Source organism: Peromyscus leucopus, unplaced genomic scaffold (assembly GCF_004664715.2).
Source record: "Peromyscus leucopus breed LL Stock unplaced genomic scaffold, UCI_PerLeu_2.1 scaffold_373, whole genome shotgun sequence".
NCBI classification, from domain to species: domain Eukaryota; kingdom Metazoa; phylum Chordata; class Mammalia; order Rodentia; family Cricetidae; genus Peromyscus; species Peromyscus leucopus.
Window position 1 is genome coordinate 26,341 of NW_023505259.1, and position 23,660 is coordinate 50,000.

The window sequence follows — 23,660 nt, forward strand, 5'->3', positions numbered from 1 at the left end:
TCATACGTTCTTGATGTAACATTATTCCTGAATACAGGTAAAAAATTATTAGGCAAGATTGGAAGTTGCCAAAGGATAGAGTATACAACGCAATGATAGACTACTTACAGAGCCTAGGATTCATCCCTAGCAGGAAAAAACCAAGCAACAATGAAACAATTATTGAGGGAAGAGACAGCGCTTGGTAGTAAAATTAGCATTAGTACGTGCAAAACACTAAGTCTAACACTAGCACCATCACTCAAGTTAACTGACTGATCAATTATCCTGTCACGTGGATTAACTTTGAGGGCATGATTTAAAAAAAAAAAAAAAGCTAGTCATAGAAAATAATTGTGATTCCATTATATAAAGTAGTGAAATTTATGAAAACAGAATTGTGATCGTCAGATCTTAAGGGGATGGGGAAAAGAGATGGGTAGACACTCTGGCAGATAAGTTCTCAAGATAGGTTGTACAACAACAAGAGTACGTTTAACACTACTTAATTATATACTCAGAAAGGGTTGAAATGGTGAATTTTATCATATGCTTAAAAACTCAGAGTGAAGAAATCAAAATTTCTCAAACAAATTCAAAGATGTAAGACCATCCTGCTATGAGATGTAGTTCTACATGCTGTGAATATGTGTTGCTCTGATTGGTTGATAAGTAAAATGCTGATTGGCCAGTAACCAGGCAGGAAGTATAAGCAGGATAACCAGACAAGGAGAAATCTGGGAAAAGGAAGGAAGCATCAGGAGTCGCCAGCCAGACACAGAGGAAGAAAGACGACAAGGCAGAACTGAGAAAAGGTACCAAGCCATGGGGCTAACCACAGATAAGAATTATGGTTTAATTTAAGTGTAAGAGCTAGTCAGTAATAAGCCTGAGCTAATGGCTGACCAGTTATAAATATATAAAGTTGAGTGATTATTTTATAAGCAGGCCATGAGACTGCGGGGGCCTGGCAGGACCAGAAAAACCTTCTGTCTACACCATTCCAACTATATCACCATAACTTTATATGTATTTAATTTTTTTTCTTTCACTTGGGAAGGCAGAAGGAAGAAGTTAATACAGTAGTAGCAGGATTTATTTGTGAAAAATACAATTAAGAATTGCTTTTATTCAACTTTTAACTTGTTATCAGATGCTTTAATTCCTATGAAATAAAACTGATAGTTTTAAATATGTTAAATAGCTTATAAAGATTTTCATGTATCCACCTATTATCATATTCTTTCTTTTTTTTTAATCTAGGCATGCCGGCTTTAAAAATCAATTTTTATTTCATGTATATGAATGCTTTGCCTGTGTGTGCCTGGTACCAATGGAGGCCAGAATAGGCCATCAGATCTCCTGCAACTGGAGTTAAGGATGGTTGAGACATCATGTGGCTATAGGTAACTGAACCTGGCTCTTCTAGAACAGTAACAAGTGCTCTTAGCTGCTGAGCCATCTCTCCAGCTCCAATGACCACATTTTTTAAAATACTTTTTTTTTTTTTGGCTTTTCTTTCTTTGAAGGTATTTCTTTTATATATGTATGAAACAGAATGAATGTTAAGGTTCATTACAATTGGTAGATTTAAAACCCAGTTTACCTTAAAAAAAAAAAAAAAGGTTAAATAGTTCCATGTAGTAGTACTGCTCAAAATTAAGGCAGAGAAAGTATTTTTCATTTATTCTAATACAGCCTATAATCAGATAGAAACTATGGGTATAGTAGCAATGTTGTAGAGTACTTGCCCAGAATGTGCAAAGCCCTGAGTTTACTCTCCAGCACAGGAAACAACAACAAACAAAACAAAGCAAAAAACACAATTTCCTAATATAATCAAGTTAATAGCTGAGAAGGAATTTGTAAAATATCATAAAATCTTTTTCAATGTATCTTATTTTGTTGCCAAATAGCCACACCACTGCTGATAACTATAATATTTGCTAAAGGGTATCCATGTTGACTAAAAGGTTTTTACGAAAGACAAATAGAAGTAAACATTGGTTAGGCTGATAGCTAGTCAGTCAATTCGGACTCACGTAAATACTAGGTGTAGTGGATTTAACTTGTCCTTTGGCAAGGGAGGGTATGGTGAAGATGGTGGTCTTGGAGGCGGACATTTATCCAACAAATGTTACTGTTAGACAGGCCATTTTTACCTAGATTCCTTTAAAAGTAACAAGAAAGAGAAAAAAAAACTCAGCTTTACATAGAAGGCAAAAAATTCTAAGTTAACTTCTAATTAAATGAATTTTCTAATTAAATGAATTTTCAAAAATCCATGAATTTTCCCAGCTGGAACAAGAAAAATTATTTCTGCAAATAATTATTTTGATTCCTGTGTCTTGCACTGAAGAAAACTAAAAGCACAACATGTGGAGCATAGAAAACATTTCCTATTTTGTTTGTGATTTCTTTATCTGAAGAACAAGTATGAGTTGTAATTTCCTTTCTATCATTACAACCTTTCCCATTCACAGTTAATACACTAGCTCAGCCAAGAAAAAGTGCAAATACATCTCATCATATTAGTAGTTTCTTACTGTGTCTCAAAAATTATCTGCCTGTAAACAGCAAGTCTGAAACAGAAAGAAATTTCTCTGAAATAGCTGATATACATAGTCATCTATATAAGCAACTATAAACATTTTCTAAAGCACATTTATCAGTCTTAATGCTGTAGACATATATCAGATATTCATGTTATCTTCTGAACACTGTTTTAGAACACCTCAAGCCAGATATCATGAAAATTTATCATAATAATGCAAAGTAGACAGAAAAAAAAGTTATGAAATAAGATGGCAACGGAGAGGATTAAAAAAAAAATATGTCATTTTAAATAGTTCTTTCCCCCATTTGGAAACAACCACATTTAGTAGAGAAATGATGGTAAAGTATTCTGTGAGTGAACCACCTATTCTTCAAATCTTCTCTTTAAAAGCTCCTAAACCATAGACCCCAGGTCTTTTAATGCCATGCCTGTATGACTTTCACCTCTGAGCTCTGGGCGCCTTAACCAAATACCCCATTACTTGCAATCAAGACTTTTTTCTCTAAGCTTCAGAAGATTGATCTCAAACTTAAAGAAGTGATTTCCTACCTCATCATTAACAAATTCGTGCCTAGACTGGTTACAATAATCCAAGCCACCCCAGGGATTGATAAGCATTTTGGTGCATCTAGCTACTTATAACATCATGTATCTGTAATGAGGCAAAATTGCCTTTATAAATTAAGTTTAATACGAAACTATTAGAATGCACTCAAGTGAATGTCCTAAAGTCCCCATTGGCATCAAAAAATGAGATGGAAGAGTATCATCCTTAACACATTAAGAAATACAATCAACTAGGCACCCCATAGCATAAAATTTTTATTAACAAAAACTGCTCTTTCACATTGCTCATAACTTGTGGGCCATAACATAGCTCCAGAAAACTCCCTTTTAAAATGACACTTCAGTTTCTCCCTATTTTTATTTTGCTGTTAAGCAAATGTCCTGAGTAGATAGAGAGTAGACAAGACCCTGCTTTAGCAGAGTAGAAGTAAAACCAGAAAAGGAGAACAGAGATCAGATCAGCCAAGGGAGAGGCAGACAGAAGACAAACATATTGGAAATGTATCAAGGCACTGGTCTCCATAGTCAGCAATGGCTATTGACCTGGACACTTAAAGGGATCCAATGTTGAAGTGAATGATAGTAACTTGTAGACAAAAAGAATAATACCTCTAAATTTAACATTTCTAAAGAAACAAATTTTAGAAATTCAGGAACCCTACTACATGATTTAAAAAAAAAAATCTTAGAGATCTAATGTATCAAATACTGACATGAGAAAGAAAATTTCATTTAGGATTGGCCAGGTATGGTGAAGCACACCTTTAATCCCAGCACTTAGATGGCAGAGGCAGGGCAGCCTGGTCTGCAGAGTGAGTTCAAGGCTAGAAAGAGCCTGCTCATGCCTCCCCTACCTCTGCCCCCCAAAACAGTTAAGATTAGTGGCAGTAGTTATCATTTTCCTGAGTGGCCTACAATATGACATCAGCAAGCTGGGCTAAACAAAGAAAAAGACATAATTTATGCTTAAATGTATCAGTGTAAAGGTAACTACCTGATAGTTAAAAAATTGACAGAAAATAATGAAAATCATACATAAAAAAACACAGGCCAGAAGACATTTAAACACTTCAACTCAATATTTTAAAGAACTTTAGTATATTAAAAGATCAGTGTCACAATTAAAGTGATAAATTGATAAGCCTCAGCCTCCCCCAGCAAAAGGCCTGAGTTCGGTCCTCAGCTCCAGAAAAAAATAAATAAAAGTGATAAATTAAAATTAACTGAAAATTATTTTAAACTAATCCTTTCCCTATGCCACAGTTCCTATTCCATGTTACCCATAAGTAGCAAATTCTATAAATAAAATTCACTTTTATATAAACAAATCAGAGACAAACATTTCATGGTAGATCCACATTCTAATAAAACAATCTAACAGGAAGAAAGATAATCACACTTTTAGACAATAAATAGATACACTAGTACTGGCAATTAAATGGGAATTATTTTGAATTTTAAAATAAAATTGTTATATTAAATGGCCAATGTCAACAGGCCCAATGCTTATATTTTCTATTTACAGAATGCTTATTTTCTGTTATTTGATTAAACCTGCAACCAAATAAAGGCCCTATAAAAAAAAAAATCTACATCACTGCTTAAATTTAAAATTTAATAGATTAGAAAATATTCAGAATTCTTTCTTGTGATTGTTCCAAGCAATGTTAGCTCTCTTACATTCAAAATTTATTAATACACAGGGGATGATAAATACAAGTCAATGAGAAAAATTAAACGTGCCATGTACAATGAAAAAAAACATTAAGAATCTGTGTCTCCAAATTCTACAGAAAGATGGTGCTATCAGATCAGACTGATCCTTCGATGTGGACTTTTTTGTTCCCTTTAACAGACTTATTTTCCCTCTAAGTTTGAGGGTTTATCCTTTCAAAACTACCATGAATGTGCTTTTCCTTTCATGAATGGCTAGTAGGTTGTCATGTATCTCCAATATCCCTTACTTCTTCCTATCTCCTTTGTAATCTCTTCTAGAGTCAAATGAATTGTAACCAGAGACTAACCTTGATGATTGCTGAGTTCCATCCCTAGCCTAACATTTAATGGACTTTGTTCAAAACCAAAATAAACAATAGGCTCTTACAGGCCTTGTTTTTTTTTTAGCCAAATGTGATTTAATTGAGTCTCATTTCCAATCCCCAGAGCGGACAATCACACTGAAGCCAGCAACTACAGTAACCAGCAGAGGGCAGTAACAGCATGTTCAGACACACCCTCTCAGATTAAGTTATAGAAGTTCCACAATCATTATTAAGTACAAGCACAACATTCAACATTACCAAGCTTCCAATGGCTGATTACACTATCTTTTATTTCCCAGATCTTGATCAGGTAAATTGTCAAACACTTTCATTCTGTGATTAACTTTCACACACTAACCTGCAAGCTTTCAGAACTTCTGCTGAGCTGGATATATGGACACAGACACTGATGTATGATCTGAGGACTAGGTTTGTGGCTAACTAGAAGCCAGACGTTTTAATGGGGCTGAGATATTCTCCATTAATTGTGTGCAGCCCACTGTGAGGGCTGTTAAGGCTGGTAACACTGTTTGTTGTCTGCTCGTGGATTTAGGAGAAGGTGTTGCTGTGAAATGGCTGAAGATGGTGAAGAGGCAACAGAATTATCAGTCTTTGTATGGACAGTTCACTTTGTCACAGTGCCATTTATTTTTTCCTCACAAGGCAGAGAGCTGAGGATTGTCTGAACTTAGTAAACCTGGTGACTTAGAATCATGGCAAACAGCAATCACATGGACATCTGCCACACTGCTGTTTTCCTCTGGCAGTGCCCTCAGTGTGCAAGTCAATGTGTTTCCTGAAGGCTTGCTCTTTGGTTAAGGTAATGCCTTGTTGTCCACCTGAGGTAGCAGTGTGAGAGGAGAGGTGATTGAGAGCAGCCCCCTGTGTTACTGAATTGGTAGGCAGGGTGGGATGTCCATTCTGATTCTGAATACCAGAGCCAGCTGCCTGGAGATGCTGGGAAGGCCCAGTGGAAGAGAGAGGTCGTTCACCATTAGGACCTGCCAAATGTGAACTCTGACCTTTGTGAAGCCCCTAAAAAGAAAGATACATGGTTTAAATCTTATGTTAAACTCAGAACATACACAGAATTCTAAGTATTATAGGCAAAAGTCACTAAGAATAAGTATCTGTATAATTTGACCAATTCCTAAAGTTATCAAAAAAGTACTGACAGTTAGCTAAAAGAATTTTCCTAATCAGTATGGCATACATTAGTTAACAGAAAGCACTAGTAATGTTAAATTAAGTTTTAAAATGTGTATTTTCATTTCTAAAATCGAACATGAATAGACATATATCATTAATAATTAAACTATAAATATGATAAAACAACTAATGGGTCTGTGATCTATTAAAAGATTAATACAGAAAGTAAATTTAGGCTAGCTGTGGTGGTGCACGCTTTAATCCCAGCACTCCAGTAGGAGAGGCAGACGGATCTCAGTGAGTTTGAAGCCAGCCTGGTCTACAAAGCGAGTTCCAGGACAGCCAGAGCTGCTACACAAAGAGACCTGTCTCAAAAAACAAAACAAAACAAAAAGTAAATTTATTTTGCCTTTAAATTTACTATATATTTAAAGTTACCGTAATTATATTCCTCTTTAATTCAATTATTATTAAAGCACCTATCCTCTAGAGCAAAAGCTACTGAAATAGCTAAAAGACTATTAAAAAGTTTCCCCACCCAGCCAATCCCATGGATTTTTTTTTTAAAAAAACATCCTAAATCTATGCAATGACTTAGAGATAAGCTGCAATTTTCATCAACTTGGTATAAACACTTAGGAAAATATCTGCTAGGATAGTATACTATAGTTAATAAAAGTGTTAAGTACAGAGAAAGGTCACTTAATATGTTTAGTGGAATAAAAATAAGATAAACTAAGATGCATAATTTTTACCTGCAAATTGCCTCCTGGTATCACAATTTTCATTTTATTTTATTGATGAAATAATTAAATGAGAATGCTAATTTTTCAGCCACACTGATTAACACTGGAATTGGGAACCAATGATTTCATAGTTTCCAAATTGTTATAATTTCAGATAAAAAAACAGTAAATTGTGTGACCCTCATAAAATTATAACTATGTATTACCATATTCCACCTTATATTCCTAATAACTGAACAAAGAAATTAAGACAATATTGTAAGTTGAGAATGACTTTTAACAGCAGAGTTGAAAGCTTTTTTGAAAGGTGAGATTTAACCTGGCAATAATAAGCCATCAAGGAATAAAAAAAATTACCTGATTATTAATACATTAAGTGGTAAATTTAATCCCTAGTAAAAAAAATAAGCAACCATAACCCTGAAATCAGTTTAAAAAATGAAAATATGTTTGTATTAAGAATTTTATCTACAAAAACACAAAGCAAAAACCTAGAAATATTTACAAGTTGATATAGTTGAATACATGTAAGAGTATAATTAGATTACCAAGTAATCTAACAAGTTCAGTAATATCAGTTAAAAGATAAATCATAGAGCTGGGTGTGGTGGCCCACATACATAGGATGATCAAGTGTTCAGTCATCCTAGATAGCTGGTGGCCAGCCTGATGAGCTGGGTTACATGACATCTTATCTAACAAAAAAAAAGCAAAACAAACAAAAAGGTTGAAACCTTTAAGTTATATGGAAAATTCTCATTTAAAAAAATGTTACGGCCGGGCGGTGGTGGCGCACGCCTTTAATCCCAGCACTCGGGAGGCAGAGGCAGGTGGATCTCTGTGAGTTCGAGGCCAGCCTGGACTACCAAGTGAGTCCCAGGAGAGGCGCAAAGCTACACAGAGAAACCGTCTCAAAAAAACGAAAAAAAAAAAAGTTACAAAAAATTTCAATAACTAAAGTATCCAAGAAAGTCTGTAGGTGAGCCAAAATTATATTAAATATTTATCAGAGGCTAATTGCTTAACAAATACACTAATTATAATTTGCAAACGTGACAAAAAATATTTTAGCTTTCTCTCTGTACATTAAGGCATTTTAAGCTACAAATTCAGAAAATGTTTCTATAATGAATTTTTTAAAGCCTGACTAATTAGAATCTAGGACACTAACATCAGAGGCTAGGGCTCTCCAGCTGCAGTATTTGAAAGCAACATCATGAGGGAAACTTTTGACTGGAATTAGTTCATTATTAGACAGTTTTCTCACTTCATTACAACTATGCTGTAAGCCTTACTCATGGCCAGTGCCTGCCACTCAGTGACCTACAGAAAAGCCTTGTGACCTGCAAAATCATTGGGGTCGGGTAAAGTATTTGTTTCCCGAGAGAGTATGGCTATGTCATAGTCAAGGATACCTCGAACTTGAGTTCCTCCTGTATCTGCTTCCTGAATTCCAGGTTAGGATTAGAGGCATGAGTTACAATACTCAGAATTTTGTTTTGTTTTAATGTTACCAGATTTCTAAAATAAGATTGAGTATTTTTGAAATTTTCAGCAATTAAGCAAACCTGGGATGTAGGGGGAAGAAAATAAGAGAACTATACTTTATACTTCATAATCATAACAAAGACTCCCATTTTATGTAATTGCCAATATACTTTAGAACCTTAATAGGCATTTTAACAAAAGTCTCATGCTATCCTTTTAATAATCTTTTAATGTTTAAAAATACCGAATTCCCACTGATTTATACCATAAAGATACATGCTCAGCTATGTTCATAGCAGCACTATTTGTAATAGCCAGAACCTGGAAACAACCTAGATGCCCATCAACGGAAGAATGGATGAAAAAAATGTGGTACATATACACAATGGAGTACTACTCAGCAGAGAAAAACAATGAAAGCATGAAATTTGCAGGCAAATGGATGGAACTAGAAAAAATCATCCTGAGTGAGGTAACCCAAACCCAGAAAGACAGTTATGGTATGTACTCACTCATTGGTGGATTCTAGATATAAAATAAAGAACAATCAGACCACAACCCATAGAACCATAGAGGCTATATATATATAGCATGGAGGTCCTTAGGACGACTGTGGCATATAATAAATTTCAGTTTTACTCAATTATTGAAAAAAAAATAGCCAAATGAATGGAAACACATGAACTATGAACCAAAGACTGAGGGGCCCCCAGCTGGATCAGGCCCTCTGAATAGGTGAGACAGTTGATTGGCTTGATCAGTTTGGGAGGCATCTAGACAGTGGGACCAAGTCCTGTGCTCATTGCATGAGTTGGCTGTCTGAAACCTGGAACTTATGCAGGGACACTTGGCTTAGTCTGGGAGGAAGGGACTGGACCTCCCTGGACTGAGTCTACCAAGTTGATCACAGTCCTCGGGGGAGGACTTGTCCTGGAGGAGGTGGGAATGGAGGGTGGGCTGGGGTAAGGGGAGGGCGTGGGAGCGGGGAGAATAGGGGAACCCATGGCTGATATGTAGAACTGAATGATATTGTAAAATAAAAAATATATATCACAAAAAAAATACCGAATTCCCAAATCATATCCTCTCATCTAACAATTTTGTCAATCTCTCTACTGAATGTTTTCCATTAGCTTTCATTGTTATTTCTCATTTTAATTTAAAATATGAACAGAACCAAACTCTGAATTCTATTTCTCCTTTAGCTATACCTCACTTATGTGTGTAACCTACATGACTGTAAATGTCCTGTGGGAACTATTCATACTTGCCACCTCCAGTTTTATCTACCCTTTCATCTTGAAGCTATCTACACAATTAGGTTTCAACCGACAACAATCCACTGAAACTGCTCCTATTCAAAAGTTTCCAAATCATTTCTGTATAGAGTCAAACAGTAAATATTTGGACTCTGTAGGTCATCTGGTATAACACAACATTTGTTTATTTTTATTCTACCCTTTAAAACTGCAACAACAAATGCCACCCAGCTACAGGCTACTAGAAAGGAGGAGGAAGTGGAGGGAAAGGTACACCACAGGTTGTGGTACGGATTTTGCTTACATTTACTAATTTCCCAACCCCGGCAATGTCACCTCAAATGATCAACCTCTAGATCACCTTACTGGATTGTGGTGGTTAGAATAAGAATGGCCTCCATATGCTTATAAATTTGAATGCTTAGTTACCAAGGTAGGGCACAAACTAAAGGATTAAAAGGATTAGGAGGTGAGGCCTTTGTTGGAGTAGATGTGCCCTTGTTGTAGGAAGTATGCCACTGGGGGTGGGCTCTGAGTTTCAAGAGCACAAGCCAAGCACAGTGGCTCTCTCATTTTGCTGCCTTTGGATCTGGAGGTAGAACTCTTCTCAACTACCATGTGTGCCTACATGCTGCCATGCTCCCCACCCTGAGGATAATGGATTAAATCTCTGAAACTGTAAGCAAACCCCAAATAAATGCTTTCTTTTATAAAAATTGTCATGGTCACAACGCATCTTCACTGACTAAGACATGGGTCTAACAGCATTATTTGATATATACTTTGAATAAGCCTTCTTGAAATATATAGATAAAGCTCACATTCTCCTCAATATCCAATACCTCACAGCTCAATCCTTTATTCTAGTCTTGAAAGTTCTTCAATTTCCTGCCTCGCAAATTACAAAAGGACTTCATGGTTCAATCTTGAATTTTTCTCCAATATGTTCCCATTCCTTTGTAATCTTACCCGGTCTCAATTACTCTTCTAGCTTATCAAGATAGCCTAAAATTAGACTCTTTCTCATACTCTATTTTGTCATTTTATTCTCTTCTCATACTCATTCTATCTATACCCAGATGTTGATCACTATCAACTATTACAAAAATAGGCATTTTGCTTATGAAGCCACTATAAATTAGAAGTGGATTGGAGGGACTATGCTTTATTTATTTTCTTCTTCACAGTAAATCTCCCAGATTATCTCCATTTGTGAAAATAATATCAAGGAAAGAAAATATATACACATATACTGAATTGAAACATAGTAATGACATTGTATGACTATATAATTCATATGAAAATCATTCCTCAAATACTTAACATGCACAAGCCAAATAAAAAAGGTAAACTATTATATGAGAAGTCAACCAAAGTAGTTAGCCTTTTCATTACCTGAGTGGAGTTAGATAGTTGGTTTTTTCCACGGCTCCTCTGTGCTGCTGGTCAGGTTTGTGCGGTTATGAGGTAGAGCGGGTGCGTTTCGCTGCAGGTAAGGCACGTTTCCATTACTTCCACTTCCTGTTACGTGATTATTGCCTATCAAAATAGTGTCTGTACTTCCCAGCGTTCTTGATGTGCTACAGGGAACATGGCCTGCAGAAAATGGTCCATTGGCCAAAGCCTGCCCAGGACAGGCAGGGCGGACTCCAGGCTGAGAGACGCTAGGCATTCTGGTCAGAGCAAGCTGTGACTGCTGGCCAGAGACTGAGTTTGTAGGCAGTGATGAGTCAACTGTTGGCCCATTAGGAATTCCAGTAGGCCGTACCTGTGCAATTCCTGTTTGTCTCATCTGCAGGGAATAAATGAAAAGCAAATAAATAAAATCTATATAGTCCATAGGGGGGAGAGACTCAGAATGTAAAGATGAATAATCATGGGTTCTGATTTGATCCTAACATTTTATTTCTCTAGGTTAAAAACCATCAACTTCAAAAACAAAAAACTACTTATATGCAAGCTGCATAGAAAAAATAAAAATATGTTTCATGTTAAGGATACATCATGTTAGTAATGACCAAAAAAGGCAGCTGAAACCTATGGAAAACTCTGGAATCATAGTTTTTCAAGGAACATCATATTTTTATTTTAAGATGGGACTAGTGGTGCAAGCCTGTAATCCCAGCTATTTAGGAGGCTGAGGCAAAAGGATCTAAACTTCAAGGTCAACTCAGGCAACTTAGTGAGACCCTGCCTGTGTGTGTTTGGGGGGAGAGGGGGCAGGGCAGGATACAGGATGGTGTTACAGTTTAGCAGTAGTGGTAGCTCATATAACATATAGCAAGGCCCTGAGTTCAACCTTGAGTACCAAATAAAAATAATAAAAAAAAGACAGAGAAAATCCATAGTATGACAGATCCTCTAAAGAAGATATATTATAAAATAATGAAAAATTGAATAAAAAAAACTAAAGAAGATATATAAAAACCTTAATTAGGTTTAGTATATCTTACTAAGTACTAAAGAACATAAATTAAATACCATGGAATTAAATAACAAAAAGTGCTTAAAATTAAATCAACAGCTGTTCTTTTCTTAAAAACGCCATTTGCTAGTATTTTGAGAAACACAGATGACAAAATTCTACCAGATATAAGTAGACATGAGTATGGGTGACTTCTAAAGTAATGCTATAGTCAATAAAGGTACGCAAAATTCTATCAAATTTTAGAGGGAAAATGCTATACACACTTGGTGTTGCTGCATTAAGACAAACTGACTTTCCAGCTGTTCCAGCATTAGTTTCTGTGCTGGGTTTAAATTATTTCTATTTGCACGGAGCTGTTCCAAGTGCTAGGGGAAAAAAAGGGGAAAATATAATTAAAGACATATCTAATAAACAAGCTAACAAAACTGTGAAACTTTATCTGAAATAATTAGAAAAACTCAGAACCACTATCAGGTCAGACACTGATTTTTGATCAATAATCTTAAAGTCTTTTAAAAAGTTTAAGAAATCAAAGTAAGAACTAAGCATTCATCTGAACATGGTTTATTATGATGTGATCTTTGAGAGAGATGGGCATGAAATTTTATTAATAATTTTCAGTGTTCATGTAGAAAACACTTCAAGCTTAAAAGATGAAAAAATACTCCAAAAAAACATTATTGGTACAGGAAAAGTTTGAAGACACTCTGAATGTCTAAAACTAGTGATCAACTTAAGTAATAGTATGGTATCTATATAAAGAAATATACCTACTTGTTCATATAACAAGTAGGCTGTTTATAAATTGACCTAAAAAGGTCTACAAAGGACAATAATGGAGGCAGCATCATTTAAGATCCCCCAGTGGGTTCCTAAAAATCATAGAAAATCTAAACTTACAATTTAATGCTTTTTCAGTCCTAATACCACTACACTGTGGTGATAGTGCGGTTAGGTGTGACAGTAAAACTAGTTATATCTCTTCACTCACAACTTCAGACAAGAATCTAATGCTTACCATTGACCTTAGCAACCTCAGCATATGATTATTTTGTGTATTTTTCTTTTATTAAATAAAGAACTTTTTACCTGTTCACTTACAGAAAGCACTGTGTGGCTTCTCTTTGGCATTCTACAGGTGTTAGTATCATTATTCTTGTGATTTGTGGTCATTATTAATATAAGAATCATGATACTAAAAACAGTTATTTTCATAAATGATTTGGCTAGTAAGTGATTAAGGGACCAATTATCACATAACAGCTTGGACAATGAGATGATTGATGCTACTGGTGGTACAGAGTGAGATTTCATTATGTGAAAAGAATGTTATTATTTAAAAGTTATCATTTCAGAAATTTTTCATTTACTATTTTTGCACAAGAGACTACATTTAAGTTCAATAACTTGTACATACACAACACATCTCTGCAAAAACAGGTAAGGAACAAGTAATGCCAGAGAACATTCCGGGAGGAGGTACATGTGTGAAGAGGATGTCGGTGAGTTAGAATAGAAGCTGAAAGACTTTATTCTACATAATCTATATTCATACTTTATGTATATGAATGCATTGCCTGTTTCAAAAAGAGAAACAAACTAGAAACAAACTAGGAACAAGATTTAATTATCTTCATTATTCTGGTAAATATGTAATCATTTTTGTTATGTACTGAGTTTCCTGTCATTCAACTTTAAGAATTACTAAAAGTTCATTATTTCTGTTACATAATTTTCTTTAAAACATATTTTACATACCTGTAATTTCTGTGGTGTCAAACACCATGAATGAGTTTGTTGCTGTACTGGAGGATGTGGCACAGCATGGCACCACCCCAATTATCAGAAGTATTCTGAGGAAAATTGATAAAAAGAAATATTAAAGAATATTTGGTTATAAGGCAATAGGTTAACATAAATTAATTACTAATTAAGGCCAAATGACTATGAATTAAAATATTTATGCATAAAATGATATCATTACATTCACTAAAAAACAATTTGTTGATTCTGTAATAAGCCACCCCCCCAAAAAAAGCCCACCCCTAAACTATGGCCCAACGACTAGCCTTATATACCACACTATTCACTAGGTTCATTATTAAATATATTTCAATGTTGGTAAAAAAAGTGATGATGAAAAGTGTGCTGATACCTTAGCGGCAGGGAAATGGATAAAATGATTTGATGAATGCAAATTTATCCCTACTTTATTTAATATGATTCTAAGAGTTTGGGATGGGAAAACTCAAACTTTAATCTTCTGATGTCCACAGATTTAAAGTAAAGGACAGGAAATGTTCAACTGCACAATTAGATGGCAGTTGGAGCTCCTTTTTTGAAAAACTGGATTTTCTATTTCTCTAGGACATATACCTTTGTTGGACTAGATGTTCTTTTCCTCTTGCAGGACTGGACAGGTCATCTACTTGGCTTGGAGGAATGTGTGGGCAAGGACTGCTGTGAAATTGGTGTTTGACTGAGGCCTAATACAGGTTCAGTATTTGATGATGAGGTTTACATGCCTAAGAATCACAGAAGGAAGACAAAAATAGGGTGCTATATATTCTTACTTCATTCCTTCAAATTATAAAACTTACACGCTGTATACTTTTCAAAGTTATGTGGACATCTCTGATTGCAATAAATTAAAGTCAAACTCAATGAATCATCATCAATGAGGAACGTGTACCTTCCTTTGAAAATCTTTTAAAAATTAAATAAACCACTGCAGCATTATTTTAAGAAATCTTGCAAAATCATGAAATGCACAAAGGTTCTAAGTTGGGCCCCCCAGATTTTGTCCATGTCAGAGGGAATTTTATTTTGATCTAGATCCTTAGTACTTAAAAAGAAAAGGCTATTATTCACTAATAAAAGCCTTCTATGCTTACTTAAAATAAGCTTGACTACTACAGATTGAAAAGAACCCTTAAAGCTGGGCACCTGCAGAACTAACCCAACTTCTCACGCTGCTGTGCTGTGTTCATGGCACCCTGCCTGGAGGTAAGCTCTGCGGGGATTGGTAGGCTCCACGCTCCTCAATACTAGGAAGTAATTTAGTTTATTCTGTAGACTAACTTGTGGAAGGTTACACAACTGAGCCTAGGAAAAATTATGTAAAAAGCAAATTTAACACAAGCCTACTTGAGTAAGAGTAAGTCCACTAAATCTTCCTAAGTGCTAATTGTTTTTAAAAGAATAGATTCTAAATTTGGGGATTTAAAAAGATACTACGTATAAAGAGGGTAACCAGAATGTAAACCTTTGTGAAAATCAAAACATAGTTAGGCTGTTTCTAGGGTTTGATTAGCTGTCTTCTCATGAAACTTGAAGCAAGAGTGAAAGACATTGTTTGTGTTCTTTTCTTAAAATGCTATGACAACTTAAAATGTAGACAGTAAACTGAAAAAATTTATGTAAATTAATATGCATGAAGTGCAAGAGAGCATTTAAAAAATATTGGCTTATCTCATTTCAAATGAAAAGTAAAACAATATTTACAAAGCTATGGTATGTTTACAAAATATGGAACAGATTATACACATCAAAGACAACTAGACAAAATTTCCAGCCACCCTATTCTGCCTGAGTGTTCTGGATAAATATGTGGCTTTAAAAATTGAATATTTAAAATTTTACCTGTAATATTTAATCCGTGCTGCAAGTGCAGAGGTATTACTACAATGTTTGCTTCTAGTTGCATTTAAATAGCATTTAATAGCATCCTGAGGCTGGTTACAGGATTCATAGAGATGCCTAGATCCATCCAGGCTGCAGAATGGCATGGTCCAATTGTACAGCACAAATATAGGCCTGTAAAGCATCATAGGCTGATTTTGCTGTTGGTAGAGCACACTAAAAAGGGAAATTAGGAAAAAAATAAGTCAACTAAGAATAATAGCTAGTGTCATAGCAATGATTTTTATTACAAAGCACATTATGTGATGCAGCTATCTTTACATACCAATGTTAATTTTAGACAAAGTCTTACCCATATTGAACACCATGTATCTGCACTTGCTTCTGATTTATCAATAGACTGCCTGTAAGATATAAAGGCATCCTGAACTTTCCCAATACTTGAATAGCACTGAGAGGGAGAGGGAAGAGGGAGGGTAAGAAAATTCATCAATATCAAGGCAATTACATTTATTTGTTTAAAAAGGGTTATGTATCAAAGCAAAAATTTAAATGTATTATGCTAATATATTAGGTAATGGGTATATATGTACAAGGAAATTGCAATATACATGATAACTAGAAATTCAAAACTGTATTATAGTCTTTTCTTTTTTTTTTTTTTTTTTTTTTTTTGGTTTTTTCGAGACAGGGTTTCTCTGTGTAGCTTTGCGCTTTCCTGGAGCTCACTTGGTAGCCAGGCTGGCCTCGAACTCACAGAGATCCACCTGGCTCTGCCTCCCGAGTGCTGGGATTAAAGGCGTGCGCCACACCGCCCGGCTTATAGTCTTTCTTAAGCGTGCTAAAGTTACTGCAATGATACAGGCTATTAAAATGAGTTATAGGCCATATCACTTTAATATTACATATAATACTGAGAGTTGAGCACAGCCCTCCATCTGCTTTTTTTATTTTGACTCTAGTTTTTCATACAGTCAGAGCTAATGAATTTCTCCTTTTCTTAAATAATAAAGGCAAATGTTCTTTAATTTATAAAAATGCTAATGTAATGGTGTAGTCTCTAAGTATCATAAACAGTATAAATATAGTATACAGTATTTTATGACTAGCAAAGACAGCAATAAGATTCAGGTTTCAATGCCTGCATTTTCTTAGTGAGGAATGTACCTAATGGATGTACAGACATCACAGAAATTACAAAAAAAAAAAAAAAGAAATTATTTTTGGTGCTAAAGGAGAAAAAAAACAAAACAAACCCTAGATTCTGTTTCCAAGGAGCTTACAATTTAACTATTTTTCCTTTTCTTTTGTTCTTTTATTTTTATTTTGCCCCCACCCTGGGTCTTGCTTTGTAGCCTTGGTGAACTATAACTACAGAGGTACACTACCTCTGCCTCCTGAGTGCTAGAATGCTTCATCACTCCGAAGAAGTTTGCATTTAGATGAGGAATGAAGGCACTATAATATCACAATGCATATCAAATGGCTAACATAGACAGTTTAAGAAGAGACTACAATCCATGTAGAATTTGGTGGTGAGGTGAAAGTAAAGAACGTGGATATTTATAGATATTATTTAGAGCATAAATTCCTAACTGCAAGCAAGTAAAACAGAAAAAGATAGCTTTCCAGTAAACTAGTATTTGTCTTATTATTTGCTTATGTTGGGAGAACACTGCTTAAGAGTAATCAACAAAAAAAAAAAAATGTAAATCTGAAAATCTTTACTTGCTTAAAGACTATTTTTTATCCCCTAATTATTCTTTAAAAAGTGTATTAATCATTGGATCAGACACAGAGATGAGAGGAGATATTTCAAAAGATTTGAACAGTATGGACAACCTAATGTATTTTTTTTAAAGCATGTACACACACACACAACACACACACACACACAACACACACACACACACACACACACTGTGCACATGCACGTACACATATTTTCAGACTCCTCCCCCGAAAAAACCAAAATCTGTTTTCTAACAATGGGAGTGGTTGTGATAAAAGCACCTTATAAGAATATTGATCTGCAACAATGTATAGTATAGACTAAAAGGAAAGTTACGTACAGAAAAGAGAATAATTAATTACTGGTGCAGAACATGTCAAAGCTGAAATGAAAGGAATGGAAGCAGAAAGAGCAAGAAAGAGAAAAAAAAAAGCAGAAGAGTAGCTAAGACTTCATAATTGACTGATTACATATCCAGTGAGGTGTGGCACAACTTAGTTGTAAATTCTGATTAAACAGTTTAAGGGAGACGCTAAAGTGTAGCTCAGTAGCAAAATTAGAGTGCTTGCCTAGGATACACTAGACTAGGACCCTCATCCAAAGAGAGGTAAAGGAAAGAGTGGAATATGATTTTTCTCACAAAAGGAAATGAAGCTGATTTGGAGAATAGGATAATAAAGGTGAGGCTATTAGGATGGAAAACCTATGTGAAATTGTTAAAATTTAAAATAGCTCTATAGAAACCTACCTTGGAAATTTATCTATATGAAGAAAAACTGTAAGAACAGAGGAATCTAGTAGAGAGGGTAAAAATAGGCCTAAGGAATTACTATCATATAGATTGGACAGTATCAAAAATTCTACTGACTAGACAGAAAAGCAAGTTTTCACACAGTACTACAAATTGTGACAAGGTCAGTAATAATGTCAAATTGGAACAAAAGCATAGGGACAAGGACAGAAACACAACTTTAAAATAATATTTATTCATAACATTTCTCATATTAAAAGCAAACATTAGATGGTAATGACTATAAGAAAGCATCAAAAAAGTTTAAACAGATCAGAATATTATGACAGATGAAAAATAATTAATCTCTGAAATGATCATCTTGAATCATAAAGCAAGTTTAGATTGTGATAACTATCCTTGTTAGGAAGTTTAGTGTATATTTGCAAAATAATACTTTCAATGGTCCAGAAATATACAACCAGTTGAACTGAAGGGGAAAAAAATGGAATACTGTTCACTGAACTGAAAATTACTGCATTTTAAAACAGCAAGTTTAGGTATGGTTCATTATAAACAAATTTATTTATAAAATTCAAGTGAAATCACAAAACTGAAGCTTTGACACAGGAAGGTGTATAAGAGATCATTTATTTGCAGCCAACTAATTATTTGTTGTAAGGGTTGGTTGTCATGTACTTGGAAGATTCTTTTTTTATTTTTTCAGCAGAATCCTAATCTCCACTCATAAGGTGCCATAGCACTCCATAACATGTCTCTCTTGTCCCCCGAGAACAATAGTTTAATACAAATCCCTCATAAAGACACCACATACTTAAACCATAGAACATGGGAGTACCAATTGGCACTGACCTCGAAGCTGGAAGGTGCTATACATGCTACAGGAAGAAAAGTAATTATCAACCTCACCAGCTATGAACCTGCAAGCTAGAAAAATGACTGGCTAGCAAACATGGACCAATGAGGTGCAACAGTGGTACAAACATACTAAGAATAACCAACTACTTTCTGAATGGACTTAAGGCCCATCTACATGGCTGTCTAGTCACATACTCAACCGCAGTAATGGAGCTGGGTATGACTATGCTCATGTAGAGTGGTCTTAAGTCCATTCAAGCATGGGTCCTAGGGAAGAACCTATTATTATTGCTCTGCTAAAATGTACATAGTATATTAAACTGACTTTTTTTTAAAGATTTATTTATATATTATGTATACAATGTTCTGTTGCATGTATCCTGCCCAGCAGAAGAGGCGCCAGATCTCATTACAGATGGTTGTGAGCCACCTGTGGTTGCTGGAATTGAACTCAGGACCTCTGGAAGAGCAATCAGTGCTCTTAACTCTGCGCCATTCTCTCAGAGCTTAAACCTGACTTCTTAATTGACTTATGTTATAGAGAGATTACTGCTTCCTCAACTTCATTAGAGAAACTTCAATTTACAGTAGATGGGGATTAACAGAAACCTACAAGTGGTAAGTGGTCAAAACACAGAGAATAAGAGACTGAACATGTCTAGTCCTAAATGGGATATTTATACTACACCTCCTCTCAAGAATCAGGGATCATTGTAGGTAGAGTGTCTGTGAAGAGTGTAAAAAGGTCAGAGTCAGTGGATGACTGAGTAAAGGGGAGAGTGGGGGGAAGTCACCTGATCTAAGAGAGTTGGGGAGGGGTGAATATGATCAAAACACCTTACAGGAAAATCTCAAAGTAAAAAATGAACAAGAAGGGGAGGAGAAGCTGGGCGGTGGTGGTGCACGCCTTTAAACCCAGCACTCAGGAGGCAGAGGCAGGCAGATCTCTGTGAGTTCGAGGCCAGCCTTGTCTCCAAAGCGAGTTCCAGGAAAGGCGCAAAGCTACAGAGAAACCCTGTCTCAAAAGACCAAAAAAAAAGGGGGGGGGGGGGGGGGGGCGAGAAAACGGAAACCTCAAAAGGGGTTTATGTATCATCTACAATTTAAAAAAAATTAATATGTATCATCTAACATTTTACAAAAATTAACTGAGCCCTTACTTAAATTTGAGTCTTTCCATGCCTAGTACACTAATCTTTCCACGCTATTATGAAAGGCAAAATGGATTAGGATCTATCAAATACATATATAAAGAGTACATCTCAAATAACCCCGAACAAAATTCGACAGTCAATGTCTCTTTCCAGCAAATCCAACAAGAACGTACTCACTTTCTCAAAGAATGTAAGATTTCAAGTGAGATTGTAACCTGAGTTCTACTACAAACCAAATGCTAGAACTCACCAGGAAAGGCACAAAAGTAGTTCACTAAAAAAAGTAATATCTGAAAGGACCTTTTTTAAAAACCAGTAACAATTCAGGTTAAATGAAAAAATTAAAATAAGAAATGTCCTCTTAAGAAGACAGGGTTATGCTAAAAGAAAACTACTATATATAAAAGCTTTGTTATAATTTACCTTTCAGAAATCTTTATTATAATCTATTAAAAAGAGAAAATATACTGTTCAAGGTATAAATGTACACTAACATTTGAGGTTGTAATTAAAATCTCTTAGTTATAACTATCAATAGCAGAATATAATTATCTGATTAAATCTCACCTTCCAAGGAAATACCAGGACTGGCCAGAATTTGGATCTGCTTCCAAGGATTCTGGAGATATTGAATAGCATAACTTTCCTTGGTGGCTTTATCTCCCAGGAGATCCACAGTGTGATGCATCCAACCTTTAAAACATTAACATACATTACATAATAGTTCTATTTTTAAGAATACAAAGCAGAAAATTAACAAAAATAACCTTTTCCATCAATGTATTATTGATCAGAAAACACATTCTGATATTTTAGAACTGCTAATCCTTGTAATAAGAAGTCTTTCTCATAGGAGGGTAATGCCAAAGAGATGAACAGCTTTTAAAATAAATTGAAGAGTTTAAAAATAATTACTTAATACATAACAGATTACAATTCTAGGTAACTCCAATAATCTACCATTAATCAAACATGTCCACTCTAAATTTACATGTTATCAATCAAAAATATAAATAACAAGGCTGTATTGGCTACTAGTAGTCATTTTATCATACTGATACAAAGAACATAGAAATATCATATATACTATGCACATAATAATCTTCAAAACATTTTACTGGTCCAGTATTTACTTCCAGGAATAAATATAAAACTAATGACAGTTCAGATTAACATACATGCATAATCCCACCTCTCTGGCTAAAGAAATTCATACTGTATGTAAAATAAAAACTATAAAGAACTATAAAATACTTAACTTTGAAAAACAGAACTCTATTCAAATGTTAGGAGTACCACAAAATATCTAATAAACATTTTTAAGAATATGATCAGGGGACTGGAGATGGCTCAACAGTTAAGAGCACTAGATGTTTGTTTGTTTGTTTGTTTGTTAAAAGAACCTAAGTTCAATTCCCAGCTTCTATACTTCCAGTTTCAATGGAGCTGGGGATTGCTGGGGATTTGGGGGATTGGGGGGGGGAGCTCTGTTGTGCTTTGGGTGGCCTAGAATAGGCTGGCCTTGAACTCAGAGATCTGTCTGCCTTTGCCTCCCAAATGCTGGGATTAAAGGCACATACGCTCAGCCTGATGATGTCTTCTAGCCTTAGAAGGCACCAGGCATGCCCGTGGTACACAGACATAAATGCAAGCAAAAACCACCATACACATAAAGAAATTATAAAAATGAAAAAAAAGAATTTGATAAATAGTTAATCAAGCAAAAAATACACCATGGAATAATACTATATTCTAAATTTTTGAAATGCATAAGATCAATTTGGTTAAGTTTGCCAATAGATCACATTTCAATTGTAAATCACTCCAATATATATCAATTGTAAAATAATATAAAACTCCAATATATAAAATTAGTTTTGTTCTTTGTACAATCTACAGTATATGAAACAAACAAGGATCCTTTTTTCGTGACATTTGTGATTTAACCAAACATATCTTAAAGGAATTCAGTTACCATGTTTTAGTCAAAGTTAAAACAAACAAACAAACAAAACATTCTTCCTATCTCTCTCCTTCTATTACTAGTAAAACAAGAGAGGGGGGTGTGATATGGCTCACCAGGGAAAAGTGTTTGTTGTGCAAGAATGTACAGTTAAATTCAATCCCTGGTTTAAAAGAAAGAGAGAGAGAGAGAGAGAGAGAGAGAGAGAGAGAGAGAGAGAAAGAAAGAAAGAAAGAACAAAAGAAAGAAAGAAAGAAAGAAAGAAAGAAAGAAAAGAAAGAAAGAAAGAAAGAAAGAAAGAAAGAAAGAAAGAAAAAGAAAGAAAGAAAATGGACTCTTGAAAGGCGTAGGTGTCCTCTGACAGCCACATGACTACCATGGCACCTGTGTGGCTGAAAGTGCATGCCCCTCCCTATAATAAATTTAAAAAATTTTAAAAAGCAGGATCTAGAGAAATGGCCTCTGTAAGGAGCTGGTCCAGAAGCAGAAAACAAGTTGCTATAAAGCAGACATAATTATACAAAAATCATGAGTTTGTTTTTATATTCTGAAATTTAACAAACTACTGTCAGAAGTCAGGTGATTTATGACTTAGACAGAATAAAATCACAATATTCCAATCTACTTAAGTTTAAAAAATATATAGCAGACCGGGCGGTGGTGGCGCATGCCTTTAATCCCAGCACTCAGGAGGCAGAGGCAGGCGGATCTCTGTGAGTTCAAGGCCAGCCTGGTCTCCAAAGCGAGTTCCAGGAAAGGCGCAAAGCAACACAGAGAAACCTTGTGTCGAAAAACCAATATATATAATATATAATATACAATATAATGTATATATAATATATAATAAATAATATAATATATATAGCAATAAGATAGATCATATTAACTGATAGGTAAATAATTTTGAAGGCATCACACTTGTTTTTTCCTACTTAAAAATTCAAATCATTTTTATTTTACTAGCAACATATTTAAAATATAAAAATCACATTACTCAAAAACTATAATTATTTTGATTCTCCCCCCCAAACCCCCCATCCCCGCTCCTTTCCAGTTCCTGTTTATGGTTGGAGATGTGTGCTTCCAGCTGTTCCTGCCAAGATTCCCTGCCATGACTTAAGATTCTTATCCTTCTGGATCAGTAGGACCAAAATAAGCCCTTCTTTCTACAAGTTGCCTTGCTCATGGTATTTTATCACAGCAATACAAAAGTAATACAGCAGGCAATGTGTTCATTATCACAGTAAATCTGTTCAACTGACTTCAGAATTGCAAAAATATTACTAGACCTACACACACACACACACACACACAGTGGTATTGTGTTCCCCAAAATATTGTGCAC

The 23,660-nt window shown here is 35.0% G+C and overlaps 1 pseudogene; it reads right to left on the minus strand.

Annotated features, from left to right (window-relative positions):
- The window catches only part of LOC114697626, a 46,921-nt pseudogene extending 25,491 nt beyond the window's left edge, over nucleotides 1–21,430 (minus strand).
- Between the last annotated feature and the right edge of the window lie 2,230 nt (nucleotides 21,431–23,660).